The 26,223-nt window shown below is 36.2% G+C and overlaps 1 protein-coding gene across 2 annotated transcripts in view; it reads right to left on the reverse strand.

Annotated features, from left to right (window-relative positions):
* Window positions 1-26,223, reverse strand: part of LOC127851033 (uncharacterized) — a 141,321-nt gene that overhangs the window by 20,959 nt on the left and 94,139 nt on the right. The gene's annotated exons all lie outside the window — the stretch shown is intronic.

The raw sequence follows: 26,223 nt of genomic DNA on the forward strand, positions 1-26,223 counted from the left end.
TTAAATGTTTTAGTTTGAATAGGTATATCTACAAAATCTCTAACAACACTAAATTGAAATTTGTATAACATTTGGCAATTGTTAATCGAACAACATACCTTCACAAGTCTGACAAAAGTCCAACTCTTTATAAACAAACATGTTTAACAAAACAACAAATTGTGATGCCAAACATCCACGCGTGAATTGCCTAAACATTGTTTGCCAACTCGATTTGTCTCAGTTCTACCATTCTGGGACTTAAGGATTCACTTCTGATTTTTGATAACAAAAGCATTGGGTCATAAGATTTAACAACACAAGAGGTCAACCATTTATGTTACTAGCTTTTTGTGATGCAGATAAGTAGTTACAATATCAGTTTATCAATCGAATAACAAACATTGAAACTGATTGTTTTGATATAATCTCAAACATAATAGTAAATGTTTAATCATATAACGGACAATGCGAAAATTATCAGAATGAATCACTCAAATCGTTAACACATTATTATTTGTTTAAAGCACATAGAAGAAAAACAACTAGCATATACTAGCAATTCTCCACAAATATTAAACTAAATACAAGATGCAATTATATTGGTTTTAAACTGCATCGATAGTTTATACCGGTAAGCTAATATTGCTTAAATATATGCACACAAGCATTTCCTGAAAACGATAGTAATGACTGTATCTGAATAGAAAATTATCTTAACAATTTTTCAGTATCACTGCCAAGATTTGTGTTGTTATTGGGCCTCAAGTCATGCCAAGGCGGAAGGTCTAATACAGAGCATCAAAACTGAGATTCAATATCACATGAATGTACGAGACATGGTGTAGGTATGTATGTATGTATGACATGGCCCATCTGTGAATATCAAACTTCTTTGTAAAACATACCTCAATTGTACATCTTGTTTTAAGACTCTTCAGAACGCACAGGCGATTATCTGTCATGATGCAAAGGTTCTAGTAAAATGCTGCGTTTAAAGCGTGAATCACATTGTTTGTTGTAAAATATAAAATGTTCAATGAATAATCGGTCTTAAATTGTTAGATATGTTGAAACAGTGATTGTTTAGGAAAACTCTAAATCCACTTAATACGAAACAGTGACAAGATTTAACAAGAGCACCGCTAAGCGGGTGCAGACCGCTCATCTATTTTTATTTTTAAAGGTGAAGGGACCTATCTCAATACTTCAATCAAAAAGGAGGGAGGCGTGGGGTAGAGAGGGGGTATAGTGTGGAGGTGTGGTCATTTATTACATTATCTTCCAAAAAACATAAAATGGAAAACAATATTACTTTTTTTGGGGGGGGGATTCTGGGGTGGAGCGTGGGGGATGGTTTGGGTGGAGTCTATTGTAGTATGTCAGGTAAGTGTTGTTTTTTCAAAGTATCAATCAAATCTGAAAATTTAGAAGTTATGGCAATTTAAGCAAAATTTAATAATCTGACCTTGAGAGTCAAGGTTATTCAAAGGTCAAGGTCAAATTCAACTTGCCAGGTACAGTACCCTTATGATATTATGAAACTATTTGAAGTTTGAAAGCAATAGCCTTGATACTTCATTAGTAAAGTGGATCTAAGCACAAAAATTAACAAAATATTCAAAGTTACTAAGTAAAAAATTGGCCATAATTTTGTCAAAATGCCAACCAGAGTTATGCAACTTGTCCTGTACACACCCCTTATGATAGTAAGCGAGTGTTTTAAGTCTGAAAGCAATAGCTATGATACTTTAGGAGTAAAAAATACAAAACTTAACAGAAATTTCAAATTTCTTAGTATAAAGGGGCAATACTTCCAGAGCTCCAGATAAGGGTCGTTTTTTCGTAATTACGAATTATTTTTAAGTCCGTTACGTATTTATTTTAAAATCTTGTCGTACCATTAAGAATTTCAAAATCAAGTTACGAATATTATTTTTACATCGGTTCGTATCGATTGTTATTGAGTTCTTTTCGCGTATTAAACATCGTTGCGGTGCTTATATAGAATGGTTATTGGGTTTGTATAACACAACGCTTTGTTTTCAATAAAAGCGGCGTATACAGTCTATCTGTCGAAAAAACAATGGTGGCGACCAGAGAACGTCTTAAAAAACTGCAAAGCGTCCATAAACACGCTTTTAACATTTATTGTACGCAAAGTGAGCCGAAGTTAAATGTTAAGAAAGACATAATAGAAAAGATCTTATACGATGTTGTATGTTCAGTTGCCGACACAGTCGGAAAAGCTAAACAAAAACGCGACACGACGGGTCCAAACTTTAGCACACAAAAAACATTGAACGAGTGGAAGGGACAAGTCCCGTGGCTAATCGTTGAAAAGATTGAAGGGGAGACCCGTTTTAATTGTGAAATATGTAAAAATTCATCTAAGGCATACAATGTAAGCACAGTTTGGGCATATGAAGGTATTTGAAAAATAACATTGTATAATACTGAAAAGACACTGTTGAACTCGCATAAATAACGTTGCTAGTATGTTTATTTTGATTGTTTTGCATGAAAATAACCATTATTATTTATTTTTAGGTCATCTAGAAAAAATAAGAATTATTTTCCAAAACTTAGTAGTAACGTTAAGAATAAAATTTCAGAGTTAAGAATTCTTTTTGAAAATCTGGTAGTAATTTAAGAATTTCACAAAACCTTATCTGGAGCTCTGACTTCTGTCAAAATTCAAATCAGAGTTACATTACTTTGCCTGCAGAGTCCCCTTATGATAGTTAGTAAGTGTTGCAAGTGTGAAAGAAATAGCTTTAATACTTTAGGAATAAAGTTGACCTAAACACAAAACTTAACCAAATGTTCAAATTTTTAAGCATAAAGGGGCCATAATTCTTTCAAAATGCCAGTCAGAGTTACATAAATTTGCCTGCACAGTCCCTTTATGATAGTTGGTACGTGCTGCAATTATGAAAGCCATAGCTTTGATACTTTAGGAATAAAGTGGACCTAAACACAAAACTTAACCAAATTTTCAATTTTCTGAGTATAAAAATGGCACATAATTCTGTCAAAATGCAAGCCAGAGTAATCTAACATTGCCTACCCAGTTCCCTTATAATAGTAAGTAAGTGTACCAAGTTTGAATGCAATAGTTTGATACTTTATGAGAAAAGTGAACCTAAACACAAAACTTAACCGGACGCCGACGCAGACGCCAAGGTGATGACAATAGCTCTTTTTTTTCAAAAAATAGATGAGCTAAAAATGATCCCTCACAAAACTTGAGTTCTTCTGCTCTGTGGCATTTTTTGTACATCCCTCACTGGATCAATTCCAATCAATCAAGCCATTTATACCAGTTCTCGGATAAAAACATTCTGAGAGCCCTTCTAAGAAGACTCGTGAAAAAGGAAACGGCAGACGCAGCAAACACTTGTGACAACATTTCAAGATTCCAACTTTGAGGAAGGACAGTTGGTGTACAGTCGAATAAACATTGCTATGAAATCTGAAGAACAATTAAAGAGTGCCCAAGGGTCAGAGAAACAGCTAATGGAATTCAGGATGGAATGCAAGATGTTCCTACTTGGTGCACTGAAGAAGCTACTTGACAAGTAATTATTGAATAACTCTCTTGTCCGACAATTTTACAATTGTCATCCCTTGATCCATGGGCAATGGACAAAGAACAAAACCAGATGATAGTAATATTTCAATAAACTGTTGAAGTTGCTGATTTCATTTTTTTTAAATTGCTTCCGATAAAGCAAAGTTTGTTCTGTGTCAGTACCATTGGTATCTTGACAATATTTATGTTTGTGTATCTGAAAGGTTAACTGCATTTATGCGTTTCTAGGAAACAATTTCTAACGTTAACACATTTTTTTCAGTACCCTAAATTACTACCACACTTCCTTTAAGGAAATTCTAACACATAAGTTCCCTGAATTACTACCACACTTCATTTAAGGAGATTCTCACACGTCAGTACCCTGAATTACTATCACACTTCCTTATGGGTGATTCTAACACATCAGTACCCTGAATTAAAAATCACACTTATTTTAAGGAGATTCTCACACATCAGTACCCTGAATTACTACCATACTTCCTTTAAAGAGATTCTCACACATCAGTACCCTGAATTACTTCCAAACTTCCTTTAAGGAGATTCTCATACATCCGTAACCTGAATTACTACCACACTTCCTTTAAAGAGATTCTCACACATCAGTACCCTGAATTACTACCACACTTTCCTCAAGGAGATTCTCACACATCAGTACCCTGAATTACTACCACACTTCATTTAAAGAGATTCTCACACATCAGTACCCTGAATTACTACCAAACTTCCTTTAAGGAGATTCTCACACATCAGTACCCTGAATTACTACCAAACTTCCTTTAAAGAGATTCTCACACATCAGTACCCTAAATTACTACCACACTTTCTTTAAGATTTTCACACATCAGTTCCCTGAATTACTAACGCACTTTCTTTAAGGAGATTCTCACAAATCAGTACCCTGAATTACTACCACACTTTCTTTAAGGAGATTCTCACACATAAGTACCCTGAAATACTTACACATTTCCTTTAAGTAGATTCTCACACATCAGTACCCTGAATTACTACCACACTTTTTTTAATGAGATTCTCATACATCAGTTCTCTGAATTACTACCACACTTCCTTTAAGAAGATTCTGACATATCAGTACCCTGAATTACTACCACACTTCCTTTAAGGAGATTCTCACACATCAGTGCCCTGAATTATTACCACACTTCCTTTAAAGAGATTTTCACACATCAGTTCCCTGAATTACTACCACACTTCCTTTAAGGAAATTCTCACACATCAGTACCCTAAATTACTACCACACTTTCTTTAAGTAGATTCTAACACATCAGTTCCCTTAATTACTACTGCACTTCCTTTAAGGAGATTCTCACACATCAGTACCCTGAATTACTACCACACTTCCTTTAAGGAGTACTCACACATCAGTACCCTGAATTACTACCACACTTTCTTTAAGGAGATTCTCACACATCAGTACCCTGAATAATTACCACACTTCCTTTAAAGAGATTCTCACACATCATTACCCTGAATTACTACCACACTTGCTTTAAGGAGATTCTCACACATCAGTACCCTGAATTACTTCCTCACTTCCTTTTAAGAGATTCTCACACATCTGTACCCTGAACTACTACCACACTTTCTTTAAGGAGATTCTCACACATCAGTTCCCTGAATTTATACCACACTTTCTTTAAAAGGGATTCTCTAACATTAGTACCCTGAATTACTACCACACTTTCTTTAAGGAGATTCTCACACATCAGTACCCTGAATTACTACCACACTTCCTTTTAAGAGATTCTCACACATCTGTACCCTGAATTACTACCACACTTTCTTTTAGGAGATTCTCACACATCAGTACCATGAATTACTACCACACTTCCTTTAAAGAGATTCTCACACATCAGTACCCTGAAATACTTCTGCACTTCCGTTAAGGAGATTCTCACACATCAGTACCCTGAATTACTAACACGCTTCCTTTAAGGAGATTCTCACACTCATCAAAAGGGATATACATGTCGAACATATGCAAAAATAAACATTAGTTGTGCAAAGGTTGATATTTGACAATTGAACAAGTGTTGAGTGTGCATTGAGTGTGCTTTTTACAGATGTATTTTAAGTCGATGCTGCATCTGCAAGGCAGAAGTATGAGCAGGCTTTAGAAAACAAGAAACCGTCGGAGACAGGTGATTCTCCCCAAAGGTTTTTTTGTCACAATATTGCACTATATATTCAGATAAAAGAAAACGTCTTGAGGGGCATAACTTTGGAAAAATTATACGATGGATGGTTAAGCAACTTAAAAATTTCAAAAGGTCATAACTCTCTAAATAAATAATCTAACCAGGACTCACTAATAACATGCGCATCTCCTCAAGGTAGTTAAGCTTCCCATAAAGCTTCATTGAAGTCCAGTCAGTAGTTAAGGAGAAATAGCCATGACAAGAATTGCACTATATGTATAGTTTATAGAAAATTTCAAAGGGCAATTACTCTGTGAAAAATCAGCCGACCATAACCGGCTGATAATATGCACATCTCCTGTTGGTAGTGAAGCTTCCCATAAAGTTTCATTGAATTCCGGTCATTAGGTGCTGAGAAATAGCCCGTACAAGAATTGCACTATATGTACAGTTTATGGAAAATTTCAAAGGGCCGTAACTCTGTGAAAAATCATCCGACCAGAACCAGCTGATAATATGCACATCTCCTCTTGGTAGTGAAGCTTCTCATAAAGTTTAATTGAACTTCGGTCATTAGTTGCTGAGAAATAGTCCGGACAAGAATTGCACAGTATGTACAGTAAATGGAAAATATAAAAGGGCCATAACTCTGTAAAAAATCATCCGACCAGAACCGGCTGATACTATGCACATCTCCTCTTGGTAGTGAAGCTTCCCATTAAGTTTCATTGAATTCCGGTCATTAGTTGCTGAGAAATAAACCGGACAAGAATTGCACTATATGTACAGTAAATGGAAAATTACAAAGGGCCATAACTCTGTGAAAAATCATCCGACCAGAACCCGCTGATAATATGCACATCTCCTCTTGGTGGTAAAGCTTCCCATAAAGTTTATTTGAATTCCGGTCATTAGTTGCTGAGAAATAGCCCGGACAAAATTGCACTATATGTACAGTTAATGGAAAATTTCAAAGGGCCTTAACTCTGTGAAAAATCATCCGACCAGAACCGGCTGATAATATGCACATCTCCTCATGGTAGTGAAGCTTCCCATAATGTTTAATTGAATTGCGGTCATTAGTTGCTGAGAAATAGCCCGGACAAAAATTGTGCACGGACGGACGCACGGACGGACGGACAGACGAAGCGGCGACTATATGCTCCCCTAAAAAAAATATTTGGGGGAGCATAATAAGAGGCAGAAAAAACTGAAAAAGAGCTCCTGAAACGACGAGCAGTCATGGAGCAATCTCGAGATCACTACACAAAACTGTTCGAGAACAATGAAACCACTGGCAAAATGAAGTTCATTGCAGAGTATTACCCGCTGAGGAGGGCAGCAAAGGAAAAAAACGAAACTCGTTCAAACTATGCAAAGAAAATTGTTGAGACTGAATTGAAACTGCTAAAGATATAATAGCATCTTATATTCATAATTTCATTAATTTTTTTAATGTTAAACATTTGTATACTATCAATAGTTGACTTGTGATTCCACTGTGAATGATATAGAGGGTATTTGTGGGATTCCATGGAATATCGATTTTAATTTACAAGATATTAAAGAAAATAATATTGCGCCACTCGAGAAAATATGTTTTCTAAGATCACGAGTGAATTACGGGGTGTTGCTGCAGTTTTGCTGGGGTTTTTTACCAAATAGATTTTGTTCAAAATTTATATTCAAGTACTATATACAAATACTATATGAAAAATGAAATAAAAATAAAGGATCACTTGCATTGTTTTGATTTTATTCACCATTATATAACATGTACTTTTTCATTTAAACTGGAAAATCTCTAATTGCCTCAAACCAATTAATAACCTATGAAATAGACAACATATAGATATTATATAAGCTGAGATAAATAAAATACTATTTAATTAAACAACACAATGTCAAAAAAATGGAGATTTTTTTTTATTTTATGTCCCCAAAAAAACATCATTTTTTTACTATTTTTAACACCAAAATGTGGGATCGAACTACTGACAATTGAATTATGAACAAACTCGGTCATTTCTGATATTACTGATAACAATTATATTGAGTTTTGATAATAGCATCATCGGTGTTGCTATAAATATATTCTCGGTTAAATAAACTGCCGCAACACCCCTTAAAATACATATTACCCCGAATCCACCAAATTTTCTTTGTACTTTTAGTGTTTTTTCCAGGAGGACAAAGGGGCATGGCGCATTTCTTTCAAAAATGGCATTTTGACGCGCAGTCAAGGCAAAAAAGGGCAACAACAATCTGTTAATACTTGGCTTTAGGAGAAACATTTAAGCAGAGGCATGTGTGGGAAAAACAAGAAATATAACAATGTACATTTAATGGTTATTGATGTATTAAACCTACTTTAATTTATATTCATATATTTACCATGCAAGTTCCATGCTGTTTCAGTAAACTGTACAACACAACAAACATAATAAAGCAATTTATGCATATGAATCTGATTATACAAAAATCCACTAACATATAAGTGAAACCATGTTCGTCTTATCCCGTTTTCTAACGATTATATTGTCAGATTTTTAACTTTGCAAGTAAACTGAACGTTAACGATTAGCAAACACTCGTTTCCGTGACATACATCCACTTGGTAGATAACTAATAAATATGTTGTTGGTATCTAAAACGTTTTCACATCGTTGATTATCACAGGTATTTCATTAACCCCTTCTATATGTATGTTCTCCATCGTTAATTTGATCGTTATTTGCCATTTTTGCCGATAGTCACAATTTATTTACTTATAGTCCGCCATCGTGTTAAAATGATGTGACAGGTGCGCATAGCAACGTACACTCGTGTATGTCCGCCTTATTCTCGATTCGCTTTTTGTATAATTAGTATACGTTACAGTAACTGTTTCAATAATTAATTATTTTGAAGACGAAAACGATCGAGATACAACTTTTTTTTCAAAAAATTAATTACACGTAAAAATAAATGTTTTGATATAACTGAATTATGCATGAAATGCACAATTTCCACGACGATAACATCGATATTTTCATTACAAGTCTCCGGATTAACTGTCCACGATTTAATCGTGGAGGAGTACACATTACGGGCCGATGAGTGTGCTTGTTACAACAAAGCCAATGACATTATCGATTGATATTGACACGGGTTTATTCACGCATGACTAATACAACCGCGGGAATCTACGCTGCCTTGGGGCCATACTCAGATACAGTCGGCTTAGAAGTTTGGTCAAGCGGCAATTAAGATGTTATCAATAAGGGCACATGTTGGCTTTTAACAAGACGGAAAACAGCGGGTGCTCATGAAAGGACAGTGCGGCGGCGTTTGAAAAGGGCAGCGTTGCACTAAATGGCTTTGAAAGGGGGCAGCGTGGCGCTACAAAAAAGGGCATGGCGCAGCGCCACGCTAAAACGGCCTGGAAAAAACCACTTACTTTCGCTATTGCGGACAAGTTAATTCCCTGTTAAATGCCCCTTAATGTCATTACATGTATGTTCAATGGAGGCTAATCCGTATGTTGTAATAAACATATAATGCAGAGTAGTCGCCCCTGGTTTATTTGGGGTCACTATGGGAAAACCAAACATAAATGAAAAAAAGATGTGTTTTTGAATCACTATGCCCTCCCCCAAAATGTTTTGCACATCTGACATAAATACAAATAGTCTATCAGCCAGATGGGTTGGGGTGTACCACTCAGGGGGGTAAAACAACACCTATCTTACTTGATTGTACACTCAATATAAAGAAACAAAATGTGTGATAACAATCTCCGTGGGGCAGCTATAAGTTATTATTGAGCTGTTTCTATGGCAACCGTCAGGCTTTGACTAAATAGCTAGTTTAGCTAGTATAATTCTCAAATATTTCTTCAAAATTGGTTCTAGAAAAAAAGGTTTGGTGTTAAAATGAAGATTATGATTATTACCTAGTATGATCTGCAGTTAAATATACAAATTAGTACATTTGCCTCCAAAATAGTAGGGTAAATATATGAAAAAAACACTTCAACCACTTAACAATTGCTACAAAAGGTATTTTAACTGAGCCTGGTAGGGTAGAAGCTTCTTTAAAACATATCAAACGCTTACCACAATCGGACTGCCGGAAAGTTTTTTTTCAAGACGGCCGCCAAGATGGCCGCCAATACATATTAATGATAACAACTATGTAACTTTACAATCAAATTTGATGAATTTTGTGTATATTCCTAAGTTTGAAGGGGCAAAGAACACATAAAGATCATCAGACATTGTTTAAGTGTACAATAGTACTCACAAAATCCAACATTGCGTCGAAAATGGCCGCCAAGATGGCCGCCAAAACCTACAAATGATCATAACTATGTAAATATCCACTCAAATTTGATTATTTTGATGGCTATATATGGGTTTCAAGGGGCAAAGAACACATTTAGATCATCATACATTGTATAAGTTTATTATATTACACCCAAATCCAATATGGCGTTCAAAATGGCAGCCAAGATATCCACCAAAACCTATGAATGATCATAACTATGTATTTATCCACTCAACTTTAATGGATTTGGTGTCTATACCTACATTTCAAGGGGCAAAGAACACATTTAGATCATAAGACATTGTTTAAGTTAACAATAGTACACACAAATCCAACATGGCGTCCAAAACGGCCGCCAAGATGGCCGCCCAAACCTATTAATGATCACAACTTTGTAAATATCCACTCAAATTTGTTTATTTTGGTGGATATACATGGGTCTCAAGGCGCGAAGAACACATTAATATTATCTGACATTGATTAAGTTTACTATATTTCACACAAATCCAACACGGCGTTCAAAATTGCCGCCAAGATGGCAAACAAAACCTATTAATGATCATAACTATGTATCTTTCAACTCAGATTAGATGATTTTGTTGTCTATACCGAGGTTTCGAGGGGTAAAGAACACATTTCGATTTTCAGACATAGTTTAAGTTTATTATGTTACACAGAAATCGCACGTGGCGTCCAATGACACAATACGAAGGACCGCAAGTCCATTACTTTTGACGTGATGCTTGTTATGTGAAACGCCATAGTTTGGACCTGCCGCAATTTCTAGATTTTGATAAGAGGATCGATATTTTTCAGCTTTACGCAACACTGAATTGGCAGGGAATGATGCGTATCTTGAATCAGCAAAGCCAGTACCCTGGGCTGTTTTCAGTCAAAGTCTTGCCTATGATTAATATGTACAATGGGGACAAAGCGTGCATTATGTCAACATAAGTCGTAGTTTGCAACCTTGCCACAGCCTTCACACCATTTTAACGTTTGACCAACCCTTGTTTTGGAAAGCTGCCGAAATCATCATTGATGCGCCACAAAGTAGTTGAAAATGTTGTTCAGAATTCGGGATGTTTCATAAACGAATGAACTTGCGGGGGGGGGGGGGCGGTGGGCAAAGGATCCCTCATGGAAGAAACCGTTCTCAAAAACATACTTGAAGCTGTCTATTGAGAAATGCAATTGTGCACATTGTGATACGAAAAGCAGTCCAGAGGGCTTCACGGGACCATCTTTATGTTGAAAAGTGTATACACAGCCAGCTTTCAGCCGAAATGACCAAGGAAGATTCAGACATTCAGATGCTGCTGGATCATGCCAAGGATTTGTACTTTTGAGGGGCAAAACGACGCTAGCAGATGATATGTTATGCGATTTTGATCAAACTCGAGAGGGCTACAGAGAAGTCAAAACATGAAATTGCCCAGACCTCAAAGACAAACATAGTATGGCTGAATTATTAGCTTATGATTAACAATTCAAGGGTGTTGATTAAAGCATATCGTACTGGGTGTTGGTTGATGCGTTAGGCAGTGCCCAATTTGCTATCAATCTTTGCTGCTGCTGGCTACATTACCTGCAATCTGCGTATTACTACATATATCTACAGCAAATAAGCAACCTATAGGACACACACCCGGACGTTTATCGAAATTTCGGTATTGGTTTTCACGTTGTTTGTAGGAGCCATCAGTGCTGGGCTAGGCTATGACTTGATCTTGTTATTGAGCAAACATTGATAATGTTTTTGTAGAGAACATGTGGTCTAACTCGCGGCAGCGGAATGACTGAGGAACTGCAAACCCCTTAAATCCTATCTGCAACATCCGATCACAACAGTGCGATGCAGGATTTCACAGACCTGACCGATCACAAAAACTCAACTGAACTGTGCATCAAAGGGGATTCTTCTGATCTGGAGAAAATGCAGACACATATTACAACCTGATCACCATACACAGCTGACCCTACTCTCAAAAACATGGTCAACGGGATAGTGGCTGGGTCACATGCGAATGTTCATGCAATGGAGGCGGTTAAGAAAACGATCATAAGAGATATCATAGGAAAGTCGCTCTTTGCTTATACATTCCCGAGAAAATACAGAGCCAAATCTCTTTGGAATAGCTTGGCTGTAAAGATTGCCTCTGACAGTGCGTTTGATCCTGCTCTTCTGTTCCAGAGTTTTCTGGTGGTGTCAAAATATGGAGACCCTTCCTTTGCAGTCGTATTGTCTTATGAACTGAGTTCCCATCCTGCTGCCTTCTTTGAAGCCAAGAACATACTTTGTACAGCAGATAAGCCTCAGATCGCTCAGGCAATATAAGAGTATGCTGTAGACACATCATGTGAGGCTGTGATAAACTGTTTTCATGAAACAGATGCTTGATGGTTGGCACTTTGCTGCATCGTTAACCATGGAGAAGGGCGACTCATATAACGCAATAGCCGAGTCTTATGTAGATTTAGTGAAATGCATTACGGACAAGTGACAGTGGGGTTCGATGGCTACGAAGACGGTGATTATAACAAAGACAAAACGCACCGGAAACGTGAATCATATTGTGAGTTTAAGCAAAGAAACAGAATGCTCATTTAAAAAAGGAAGATTTTTGTCTCGTGACAGAAACAAGGCCGGCATGATTGCTCTGATCAGCACAACTCTGACTAAAATGGGATGCTATGTTGTTCTGTCTTCAGGGGATGCAGACGTTCAAATTGTTAAATACAGTATAACGATCCCGTCGTAGCACCACAACGTTGATGGGCGAGGATACAGATTTGCTCATCTTGATCCTGCATTACTCCGAAAGGGACAATAAGACCATCTACTTCCGCTTTTATGTAAATAAATAGTCAAAGGAACGCAAAGTGTATAATATTAACCTTTTGAAAGAAATCGTGCTTATTCAGGCTGTAATTAATCTTCAATGAGTTTCAGCAACGGTAAAAAATAAAGTCTACAGAAGTTACTAAAACCTGATCCTATCATGAAGTCATGTGCTGGTTCATTCTCTCTTCCAAATATCGTAAATTGGATTTTATGATTATGCAACTCCTTAGTGATAACCTCAATTCGATTAAAGTGTTTCTTGTCTCCTAAACTATGGCATTTTACATAACAACCATAACGTTTGAGTAACAAGTTATGGACTTGTGGCCATTCGTATTGTGTTGATGGCCATTTGGACGCCGTGTTGAATTTATGTGTAACATAATTAGCTTATATTTTGTCTGATTATATAAATGTGATATTAATGTGTTGTTTGCTCTCTGAAACCTGGGTATATTCACCAAATTCATCAAATTTGAGTGGATAGTAACATAGTTATATTCTATAATCATAAATATGTTTTGCCGGCCATCTTGGCGGCCATTTTGGACGCTGTGTTGGATTTGTGTGTAATACGGGCAAAAGCCCGCGAAGCGGGCGTTGACCGTTCATACATATGGACATTTAGACATAAAATTATATAAGAATACCACATATGGATGCGTCTCAAACAAATTTGCCACGCGACATATATTTTCGCGATGCTATTTATGACATTGAACAAATAAATAACAATTTGACATATGCTAAATCAGATGTAAATACATACCTCAGGAAAAATTAGATCAATGACATCATAATTGTGTAGCGAATCGCACTAAATATTCTTGCATTATTTGTTTTTCTTCGCAACCGTTCCAGAATTAAGACATTACTCAATTATCTTCCCTGAATACTCTTCTTCAGTGGGTATAAGCCGAAGACTGGTTCACTACATAAAGTGACAGTCTTTACCAAACACAATTTACGTGAACATAACCCGTCTTAAATATATTGCCGGATATCAGATTTCTGTCGAATTTATTTGCTTTGATCTTTTCGATATCTTATTGTTATTATTATCCTAACAAATCACAAACGCTTGTAAAAAAATATTTGTTTTTAACATTTAAGTTGGCATCTCTATTCTTCCAGTATTATCGCGGTATTTCAATTACGACACCCTACTGTTTATTTGTCAGAATTCGTGACGCATTCTCCATTCGCTCTCAGAAAGAAGTTGTACGTGTGATCATCAGCAATATTCTGGTAAGTTGTCGTTGTTATCCATTAGAAACACATTTATTCACAAAATTTAAAGATATTCCGATATTTTAGTCTTTTAGCTTTAATTTTTAACGTATTTACACCTCGTCTGCTCGCACTTTACCGATATCCCGAAAGGTTACATATCACTTTAATAAGTTTAGGCCTAAAACCACAAAATCCGATACCTTTGTATTTTCTTATCACAATTTTACGTAAAAAATCCTCCAGATTCAAAGTCAACAACAAGAGCACCGCCTTGCGGGTGCAGACCGCTCATCTATTTTCTTTTTAAAGGTGAAGGGACTCTCATTTTCAATCACAAAGGAGGGAGAGGTGGAGTGAAGAGGGGTGCATTGTGTGGGGGTGTGGACATTTATTACATTATCTTCCAAAAATGCGAAAAAAAGGGAAAAACAATCAGGGGGGAGGGGTGGGGGTGGGGATTCTTTGGTGCGATGGTTGGACGGTATTTCAAACATAAAATAATAAAAATAAATATTTGTGTTTTTTAAACCGTTTCAAAAAAAAATTTGGGGGGGGGGGGTGAGTTGGGGGGGGGGTATAGTGTGAGGGAGTGGAGGTAATTTGTGAGATGATCTTAAAAAAAAAATTGTGGGGGGGGGATTCGGGTGGGTGGTGGGGGGAGGGGGGGTGGGGGGGATTCTTGGGTGCGATGATTGGACGGTATTTCAAACATAAAATAATAAAAATAAATATTTGTGTTTTTTAACCGTTTCAAAAAAAAATGGGGGGGTGAGGTGGGGGGGGGGGAGGTATAGTGTGAGGGAGTGGAGGTAATTTGTGAGATGATGTTTAAAAAAAAAATAGTGGGGGGGATTCGGGTGGGTGGTGGGGGGAGGGGGGTGGGGGGGTATTCTTGGGTGCGATGGTTGGACGGTATTTCAAACATAAAATAATTAAAATAAATAGTTTTGTTTTTTAACCGTTTAAAAAAAAATTGGGGAGGGGGTGGGGTGGGGGGGTATAGTGTGAGGGTGTGGTGGTCATTTGTGAGATGATCTTAAAAAGAAAAAAGAAAAAAATAGGGGGGGATTCGGGGGGGGGGCACGGGCGATGGTTTGGGTGGAGTCTATTGTGGTATGTCAGGTAAGAGTAGTTTTGTCAAAGTATCAATCAAATCTAATCATAAATAAAGAAGTTATGGCAATTTTAGCAAAATTTAATAATTTGACCTTGAGAGTCAAGGTCATTCAAAGGTCAAGGTAAAATTCAACTTGCCAGGAACAGTAACCTCATGAAAGCATGAAAGTATTTGAAGTTTGAAAGCAATAGCCTTGATACTTAAGAAGTAAAGTGGATGGAAACACAAAATTTAACCATGTATTCAAAGTTAAAAAAGGGCCATAATTCCGTAAAAATGACATCCAGAGTTATGCAACTTGTCCTTTAACTGTACCCTTATGATAGTTTGCGAGTGTTCCAAGTATACCAAACTTTCAATTTTCTAAGTATAAAGGGTCCATAATTCCGTCCAAATGCCAGTCAGAGTTACATAACTTTGCTTGCACAGTCCCCTTACGATAGTTAATAAGTGTTGCAAGTATGAAAGCAATAGCTTTGATACTGTAGGAATAAAGTGGACCTAAACACAAAACTTAACCAAAATTTTCAATTTTCTAAGTATAAAAAGGGCACATAATTCAGTCAAAATGCACGCCAGAGTTATCTAACTTTGCCTGCCCAGTCCCCTCATGATAGTAAGTAAGTGTACCAAGTTTGAATGCAATAGCATTGATACTTTCTGAAAAAAGTGGACCTAAACGCAAAACTTAACCAACATTTTCAATTTTCTAAGTATAAAAAGGGCACATAATTCAGTCAAAATGCACGCCAGAGTTATCTAACTTTGCCTGCCCAGTCCCCTCATGATAGTAAGTAAGTGTACCAAGTTTGAATGCAATAGCATTGATACTTTCTGAAAAAAGTGGACCTAAACGCAAAACTTAACCAAAATTTTCAATTTTCTAAGTATAAAAAGGGCACATAATTCAGTCAAAATGCACGCCAGAGTTATCTAACTTTGCCTGCCCAGTCCCCTCATGATAGTAAGTAAGTGTACCAAGTTTGAATGCAATAGCATTGATACTTTCTGAGAAAACTGGACCTAAACGCAAAACTTAACCGGACGCCGACGCCGACGCTGACGCCGACGCCAAGGTGATGACAATAGCTCATAATTTTTTTTTAAAATATAGACGAGCTAAAAACATGACATTTATAAATTGTCTGCATTATTGATCAGATTTTAAGATATTTGTTGGTTTTCCGTCTTTAGAAGCTGTTCTGCCAAGGCAAGAGCTTGGCATCACACAAGCCATTCTATCCAGCAAAACTGACAGTGTTGGTTTACAGAAATCAACAAAGGAGGGATTCCTGAACTATCAAAGTTTCCAAGCTATACACACAGTTATTATCTGTGGTGATCTTTATTGGTTCTGTGGGTTTACTTGAATGGAACATGTGTGAACTTTAATAGAACTTTGAAAAGTCTGTATCTGTCTATCTATTAACAACAAGGGACAAAATTGTCACAAAACCAGGTTTTCATTGTGAAAAAAAAATCTGATAAAGGGAGAAAACTCAAACTGAACTTTTGAAATGAACAAACAAAATTAACCCCCTTTGTAAGTTTGTTTTAAAAAAAAATCTATTTTTAGTCGTGGCGACCTTGACATTGGAGATATTGACGTGATTCTTTCGTGCGACACACCGTCCCATGATGGTGAACAAATGTGCCAAATGATTTTAAAATCTCACAATTAATGACATAGTTATGGCCAGGACAAGCTCATTTATGGCCATTTTTGACCTTTGAACTCAAAGTGTGACCTTGACCTTGGAGATATCGACGTAATTATTTCGCGCGACACACCGTCCAATAATGGTGAACAAATGTGCCAAATGATTTTAAAATCTGACAATGAACGACATAGTTATGGCCCGGACAAGCTTGTTCCGCACGCCCGCCAGCCCGCCAGCCAGCCCGCCCGCATTCGCCAATCTAATAACCAGTTTTTTCCTTCGGAAAACCTGGTTTAAAATCAGCTATGGTATAATAAGATCAGATGTGCAAACAATGTCAAAGGGTTGTTAAATTAACAATTTGAAGGCAATTATGCTGAAAAAATATGAAAGTTCCCATGCAAATTTAGTCTGTATATCGACATGTGTCTGCCAATAAATGTCAAACTAGTAACACAAAACTTACCACAAGTATGTAAAAGCACTAAGTACCTGTTGTGATCATTTTTAGTAAGATAGTGTAATTCTAAACAGTAGCAAATAGCTTGTTTAGTAAATGCATAATGCAATTAATATGATTTCCTTTATATTGTGTAATTAACAAATTGGTTGTTACTTGTTAATCCATGATAAATGTTTTATGGCTAGTACAAAATTTGTTAATTTTGTAAAAGGTAATAAAATAACACCACTTTGTAATTTCATATACGTAAATATTCGTGTACTGTAGGTTGATGGCAGTGTTTTCTTATTACTTATTTTGTAACTTTTATTTTATGTGCAAATAAATGATGTGAAGTGTTTTGTATCTCCACACAATACAACATACCTTTTTATATATGTACTGTGTTATGTGTTATTTGAATGCTAAAATAAAAAAATGAATGATATAGCATGACGCATTCTGATATTTGCATTCAAATTGTAACTATAGAGCTAAGTGTATGCAGTTTAGTCTGTGATTTAAGATGCTACAATTAAGATGCTACAAAATGGCTTGTTTTTTAGTTGCGACAAAATTTAAACTATTCAACAATAGTTTGCGAAAGAAAATTAGAATCCTGTCATATATCTGTATTTATTAAATATTTAAATTGCGAAACAAGTATGTTGTTATGCTGTTACACATAATTATACATTGATAATAAATAAGAAGACACTTAGCGGTGTTATTGTCTTCTTATTTATAAACGTTTCCCAACAGTAGAAATCATTCTTCTGATGAAGTCACTGGTATACAGACGAAAGCTCCAGGTATGGCTTTCAATACGTATTGTGTGTTATTTGACAGTCTAAAACTTATTGGATTAAAAACAAGAAATGTTTTTGTCAGAAACACTATGTCCACTTCTGCGCCGCTTTGACCTTTTTTTACCTTTGACCGTGAAGGATGACCTTGACCTTTCACCACTCAAAATGTGCAGCTCCATGAGATACACATGCATGCCAAATATCAAGTTGCTATCTTCAATATTGCAAAAGTTATTGCAAATGTTAAAGTTGGCGCAAACCAACCAACAGAACAACAGACCAACAGACCAACCAACCAACCAACAGACAGGGCAAAAACAATATGTCCCCCACTATAGTGGTGGGGGACATAAAAATCCTGTCAAATGTGTCGATCAAAATTGATTTGACACATCACATGATTTTGATTATGTTAAATCAGTGTACTGTATGCTAAATGCAACTGCTTTAGCAAGCTGTCAAGTTGATTGAGACATTTGATGAAACAAACTGTTTCCGGGGTAGGACCAGTACGTAGTGTCTATACATGTATGACGTATCATGACGTCTAAAGTCTACAAGACCTACTAGGTAGAACAAGAAATGTACTTTGACGTACAATTTTCACAGACCCTTGAGTGTTAGCCAATCAGAAGATACCTTACATCTGTTGCTTTTAGAGATATTTGACATTGAACATTATTATTATTATTATTTATACCAAATTATGCGACTATCGACCGCTTACTCATAGATATTGTGCGTATGTATTGACCTGGCGTGGCGGAAGTAACCTCTGACTTAGGCCGGGTTTCCATGCATCCGTGTCCGTGCTCCGCGTCCGCGTTCCGTGTCCGCGTTCCGTATACGGACACGGAGTATCGTTTCCATGCATCCGCTTATTATTTTAGCCTTTCCGTGTAAAAAAACTCATTCCAAACGTGTTTGAAATATATACTGTGTCTTTTGAAAAGCGATTATAGAGTGTACAATATGCAGACGATATATATTCGCATATTACTATTCTCACTTATCTGAAACGCCATCAATTGACATTTCGTTGGCTATGCTTTTCCAGATGTTTGATGCAATTTCTTTGTCTTTGTATTCTTTTATACGTTGGTTGTATATTTCAGGGTGATCCCTTGCTAAATTTATTATTTTTTCACTAAAATCTATGCTTGAAAGTCGGCCTTTCATGTTGACTGAGTCCGCGTCCGTGAAAAATCGCTCACTGAGCGATTTTTCACGGACGCAATACGCTGACGAAAAATGCGGACACGGAACGCGGATACATGGAATCGCTCCAACAGATTTCAACCAGTTCGTTTTTTCGCGGACACGGACACACGGACACGGGACGCGGAGACATGGAAACCCGGCCTTATGCAAGTTATGGTTATTACAAAATACGATCAACGGGGAGGATAGTATACATTATTTATCCCGTTAATGTTTGGTAACTGTTTGGTTACCATTGGGAATTCCCTACACAGTAATGCGCTAGACGGTCATGATATTCCGCACCGCATGAATAAATACTCACAATATGATGAATAATTTTTATTTTAAAAAGGTAACAATTGAATCTTCTTCGAATTTGTATACAATCTTATTCAATGGCTTAAATACTTGACACTTCTTTGTGTTTTTTTTTTTCCATTCTGATATTTTATTCATTTTGTCCTTAATTAAAAAAAAGATTTTAAACATTTATTATGAATAAATCAGAAGAAAAAGCGGCTCAATAGACAAGTGTTTTGATTGGCTGTTCAGAAAATGTGTACGTCGAAGTACAAACATGTATGTCGAAGTACAAATTGTACTTTGACGTACAAACATATACTTTGAAGTGTATTTTATATTTGTATGTCGACGAACAATTGTTGTACTTCGACGTACATTTCTCTTTTTACCTAGTAGGTCTTCTTGACTTTCAACCCAAATGGTACGCCATAGTATGTCTTTAGGGTTACCTTAATAATGCTCCCACTTAAGGGATCAATACAGAGATCTCCCAGTGACTAAGCCATTTAGCAGACACCCCATCCATTATACCACAGCCAACGAACCAGCTTTAAATTCCTGTTGCTAGAAAACAAAAAAATATAGGATGCTTGATCTTTAAGCTAAGACCATGTAACTCGTTTTAAGATTGATTTTTTAAGATGCATTACTTAATTATTGCAACAATTATAATTTTTTGAACACAATTATGTCCATATATTTATTAAAAATACATGGTTATCAAAAAAACTTAAAAAGCTTTTGCCCGTTAATTAGGTAGCACCTATAATCATATTATAATAAACTTAAACAATGTCTAATGATCTTAATGTGTTATTTTCCCCCTGTTACCTATGTATAGACACCAAAATCGTCAAATTTGAGTGGATAGTAACATAGTTATGATCATTTTATATTTGTTTTGGCGACCATCTTTGCGGCCATTTAGGACGCCATGTTAATTTTCTGTGTAACATAATTAACTTACAATTTGTCTGATGATATGTATGTGTGCTTTGCCCCCTCAAACCTGGGTATTTACACCAAATTCATCAAATTTAAGTTGATAGTTACATAGTTATGACCATAAATAGGTTTTGGCGGCCATCTTGACGGCCATTTTCGACGCCATGTTGAATTTGTGTTTACTAAATTAAACTTAAACAATTTCTGATGATCATTATGTGTGCTTTGCCCCTTGAAATCTAGGAATATACATCAAAGTCATCAAATTTGATTGAATAGGTACATAGTTATGATCATTAATAGGTCTTGGCGGCCATCTTGGCAGCCATCTTAAAAAAAACAACTTTCCGGAGGTCCGATTGAGGTGAACTTTTAATATGTTTTTATAAGGACCTTCTACCCTACCAGGATCAGTTAAAATACGTTTTGAAGCAATTTTTTTTTTTTTGGGGGGGGTCAAAGTGTGTATTGACCCTACTTCGGTTCAATTTCTCCCAGACAATTTATGAAAATTAAGCTGATTGAGGCCCCATCTTCAACAGAGAAAAATACCAAAAGCTGCCAGTACCATACCGTTATCAACCATTTTCATATGCTACTGGCATGCATCTTCCAAGATATATTGGTGTAGTTTTGCCCTCCTTACTGGTACACCCCACCTCAATTTTGGGTACTTGGCTGAAGGACTAAAACACATTTGACTCATAATCACTTTTTTACGACACATGCCAAAAATGGGAAAATATACCAACATCAACTCGGGCGGCTTTACAATTTTGTTTTGTACTTATTCAAAAATACCTAGAAAAAGTCGTGTTTATATAAGATTTTATGTGACTTCTTCAACAATACATGATAAATATATACGAATAAGTCTAAACTGAAGAAAACTTACAAAATCTTAAGGATTTATCACAGAGTAGTTTAAAAAAGATAAAAGTCTCATGATGTTGAATATCTGTCTATGTACAAATGTATAAAAAGAAGACTTAATGACTTTAAAATAGTACAACAGCAGGAATATAAATTAGCATTAGCCCAGTAGCCATGGTCCCTAAAATGTGTGTTGGGCTCATGGATGTCTAGTGAAAACTCCTATATCCTCTATTCAAAAAGATTGAAAGAACAAAGCTGTGCTCATATGTTCAAAATGTTAATTTATAACTCTGAATACTATCACAAAACATGTTCCTTTGTTTTAAGGTTTGTGTAATGAAGTCATGTGAGATGTAAAAGAATGAATACCGGTATTTAACAAATATTTAGTCATTCAGCCGGTCAGCCCACATATGTAAGTGACGAAAATAAGTAAATATAGATGAATGACATGGAGAATTTACTTTATTAATTTTCAGGTAAGATGTCACAGGATAGAGTAGTTGCCTTGCTACAAGAGGCTTGCTCCCTATACTGGGAAACAACACAGGTGGAAACAATATTAGTTATGTGCAAACACTTGTCAGGCCTACTATCACACAGTCTGTGGGGCGATATTTGCACCCTATCGTACCAGTGGGCAGGGAAGGCAAGGGTGCAACATACGGCACCAGACTAGTTGACATGGACCCACAGGTTTCTCTGCTTGTCCAGGAATTATCAGGTTAAAGTCATAAATATGTATTTAATTTTTTGTTTAACAAATTCATATATGTATTATTATGAGTGTTTATCATGATTGATTATAATTTATGATATGTGAAATGTTTTATTTCATTTCATAAATAAATTTAAGCAACAGCTGACGCAGGACCTGGCTGCAATAGAAGCTAAAGCTTCCGTGTCAGTTACTAGTTAAACAAGCGATGTGTCAGAAACACAATGCCCCCTATTGCGCCGCTTCGAAATAAAAGTTCAATATATCATATGGCAGATTTAGAAATTATCTCCCTTTTAAAGCTTGTTACTTCCCTTGAATTTCATTTTTTTACTTTCGACCTTGAAGGATGACCTTGACCTTTCACCACTCAAAATGTGCAGCTTCGTGAGATACACATGCATGCCAAATATCAAGTTTCTATCTTCAATATTCAAAAAGTTATTGCAAAAGTTTAACCGATGGTAAAGTTTGTGACACACACAATGACAGACAGACAGACAGACAGACAGAATGACAGAAAGAAAGATAGACACACAGACAGACAGACAAAGACAGACTGACAGACAGACTGACAAGCCAAAAACAATATGCCCCGATCTTTCGATCCGGTGGCATGAAAAAGCTGTCTTCTCTTCGAGGAGAGAAGAAAAAGCAACTACTTAATGAAATATTCTTTCATCAGATACCATCGGTATCAATAGGTGTGTCAGCTCGTAAAACCAAGTCTGAAGAATATCAAGATATTTCTACACAGTCACAAGTAAAGTATTTAAATGGAACTGTTATGCCATTACAAGCAGAAGTAAACACATTTAAAGAAAACTCTGCCCTTAAAAAAGAAAATGCTTCTCTGAAAGACGGTAAACGTCGATTAAAAAGGCAGTTACCTCAACATCGCAGCTGATCAAAAATAAACGTGCTAAATGTGTTGAACTTGCCTCCCAAGTACAACTCCTTAATAGAAGAAACAACTTCGGTGATGTGTATAAAAGGAGTAAAAGAGATAAAACTGGACAGCAAAAAAAGTTAAAACTTTGCAAAAAAAGGTTAATAAATTGGACAAATCTCTGACACAAAAATATAAGTCTTTGGAAAATAGAAATAAAGTGACAGAAAAACTTGATATTGACAAATGTAAATTGATTGAAGAAAGAGATGGCCATCATAGTGACATTGAGAAAGAAAAGGCTAAAAACGATTCTCTTGAAGAAAGTGTAAGCTATGTGGATATTTTAGTTCAAGATGAGAAAAACACTTAAGTGAACACTTACGATACGGAAACGAACACTTATACAGCAGACACTCAGTTGTGTGTGATGAATTTGCTGAGTGAGGGGATTGGAGTGAAACTTGTGATTAAAGTAGTAAGCATGTGGCCCAATTTTGCAGAAGAACTCCTGAAAAATTGGCATCTGTAAGAACCATCAACAGAATAAGGGATCAACGTGCAGGTGTTGCACATGCATATATCCGAAGAGCTAGGACGCAAAAAGGACACAACTCTTCAGTCAGATGAAACTAGAACAGAGTGGGAGCTGCTATGAAATCTTTTCAGTGAGGGATTCTAGTGAAAAAGAATGAATATTTGGTCTGAAAGACACGATAAACAAAAGCTCTGATAATTGTCTTCAAACTTTAAAACTAATAATAAAAGACATAAATGAATGCACAAATACATCAGTAGGAAAACAAATTTAAGTATAAATTAAAAACACTATGTCTGATCGCACAGCAACTGAAAAGAAATTTCATGAATTATATAAAGCATATCGAGAAGAAATATTGCCATCTGTTTATTCACACTGGAACTCTTTGTCAGATTAAAAACAGGAATCTTTTTCTAGAATGAATATTTTTTAAGTGGCTGACAAAGTAATAAATCAATATGAAAAAAACATGCACAAAATTGAAATAGGAGCAGCAGCCAATCCTGAAACAAAGATGTTCACCAAGAAAGATGAAAGCAGTAGTATAAGGCTTTTAGAACAGCAGGTAAATGTCTAGCAAGAGGTGGAGATGAGAAAAGTGGATGTTATGTTGAAGTTAAAACATTCAGATTTAACATCTTGTTTTATGATGCAGAAATCATATTTTACTTGCAGAACAACATACGTGAATTCTTTGAAAAGACACATAAACAATCGAACAGGCTACAAAAAGCAGAATATTTTGACATTAAAGAACAATTTTATATGGCAATTTTGAAGCCTCTTGGCGTTTGTTCTAAACTTGTGACAGCTCCATTCTGGCGGGCTTTGGAAGACAAAGATTGTTCTCTAGAAAAGGCGAATATGGTGTATCAGTCCTTCAATTCTTTTTTGGAACGTGGCAAAAAGGAGTGTACTGATATTAAGTGTGGCACAAATGCGCCATTTCCTGACCTTGTAAAAAAAGATGCAGTGTATTAAAGACTAATAAAACATGATGAATTTGATGCACAAACATCTGCATCATTGCAGTTTATATTTACAGCATGGCTGAGGTTGCTAAAGAAAGCAGCAGGTGAACATTTGCTTGGTGGACAAATTTCTTCCATAGAAGAATCTTTGGCAATAGAAACTGAATCAGTACCTCGCCATAACAAAATCCGAGAACATGTATTTTCTCTTCTAGATAAACTGACACGGTCTAGACCAGCTGCTTCAACATTATGCAATGAAAGTTGCATTATGTGCAGTCTCAAGAAACTGGTGAATGGCTAAATTCCTTGCCTGATGAGAAAAAAGCAGTACCTTGACAAGTCCAGAAAGGAAGGTTTAGAGATTAGGAAACGGTACAAACAACGGATATGTGACATTGAAAAGTCAAGAAGGGAGTCCCTTGCAAAGAAAAGAGAAGCTATTGAGAAGAAAGAGTGTGAATATCTTCAGCGTGAAACACGAGATGTGTTTGTCAGAAACACAATTCCCCGCCTTTTTTACCTTTGACCTTGAAGGATGACATTGACCTTGACCTTTAACCACTCAAAATGTGCAGCTCCATGAGATACACATGCATGCCAAATATCAAGTTGCTATGTCCAATATTTCAAAAGTTATTGCAAAACTTTAATGTAAGGTTAAAGTTTTGGTGACAGAATGACGGAATGACTGACAGACAGGCAAAAAACAATATACCCCCGATCATTCGATCCGGGGGCATAAAAAATGGAATGTGATTCTATGGACGTTGGCAGTATGAGGAGACTGTTGATAACAAGCTGCATATTAAGCCGGAAACTGAAAAAAAGACAGCTTTGAAATCAACATACTTTTTTTATACTCAACCATAAGATCTTAATAGAGCGAGGGTTTCTTTCCAAATATATTCTTGTTTTTGGTTCTCACAATAAGTCTTCTGTATGCTACATCCGATTCAGACAAATTTCGATGTTCCAACCTTATCATTCGAAGAAAGAAATTCAATCAATCGTCCTTCGCCAAGTGCAACTGGACTTTCGGAAACATTTCTGGAATGGACAGCGACTTTTTTACGACTAAAGTTATAACTCGGGTTTCGGTATATTATCCCATAGGCTGAAGGCCTTTCAACGCAAACAGGAGCGCAATAAGAGAATTAACAATGCTTGACGTGATGTATAATATCAGCATACATCGCTTTTATGTCGCCATTTGGCTTTTTGTATCCGCTGCAAATAACCTTTTATATGCAATTTTGTGTTTTGAATGTTATACTCAATCAAATATGTGCAATTACATTTTACAACAAGCAACAGCAAAATGTTTTATTGCACATCTTTGACATGTTAGAATGAATGATTAATAGTTCAATTAAACTGTTAAAGGTGTGTATATGTTTAAGTAAGTCAAATCTGTAACTACTTTTCTGTTCATTTGCTTACGTTATCAGTTTAAACATTTTGATAATAAACATGGTGTCGAGGAGTTAATATGCCTATTTGCAAATGCCGATTCGTAAAGTTATGTTCAATGTAAAGTGAGTTCGCGTAACGCTGTTTTGACGATAAGAAGATGATTTCCCGTACGAACACGTCGTCCTTAATATCACCCGAAGGAATTCGGCAGCG

Source organism: Dreissena polymorpha, chromosome 11 (genome assembly GCF_020536995.1).
Source record: "Dreissena polymorpha isolate Duluth1 chromosome 11, UMN_Dpol_1.0, whole genome shotgun sequence".
Classification (NCBI taxonomy): domain Eukaryota; kingdom Metazoa; phylum Mollusca; class Bivalvia; order Myida; family Dreissenidae; genus Dreissena; species Dreissena polymorpha.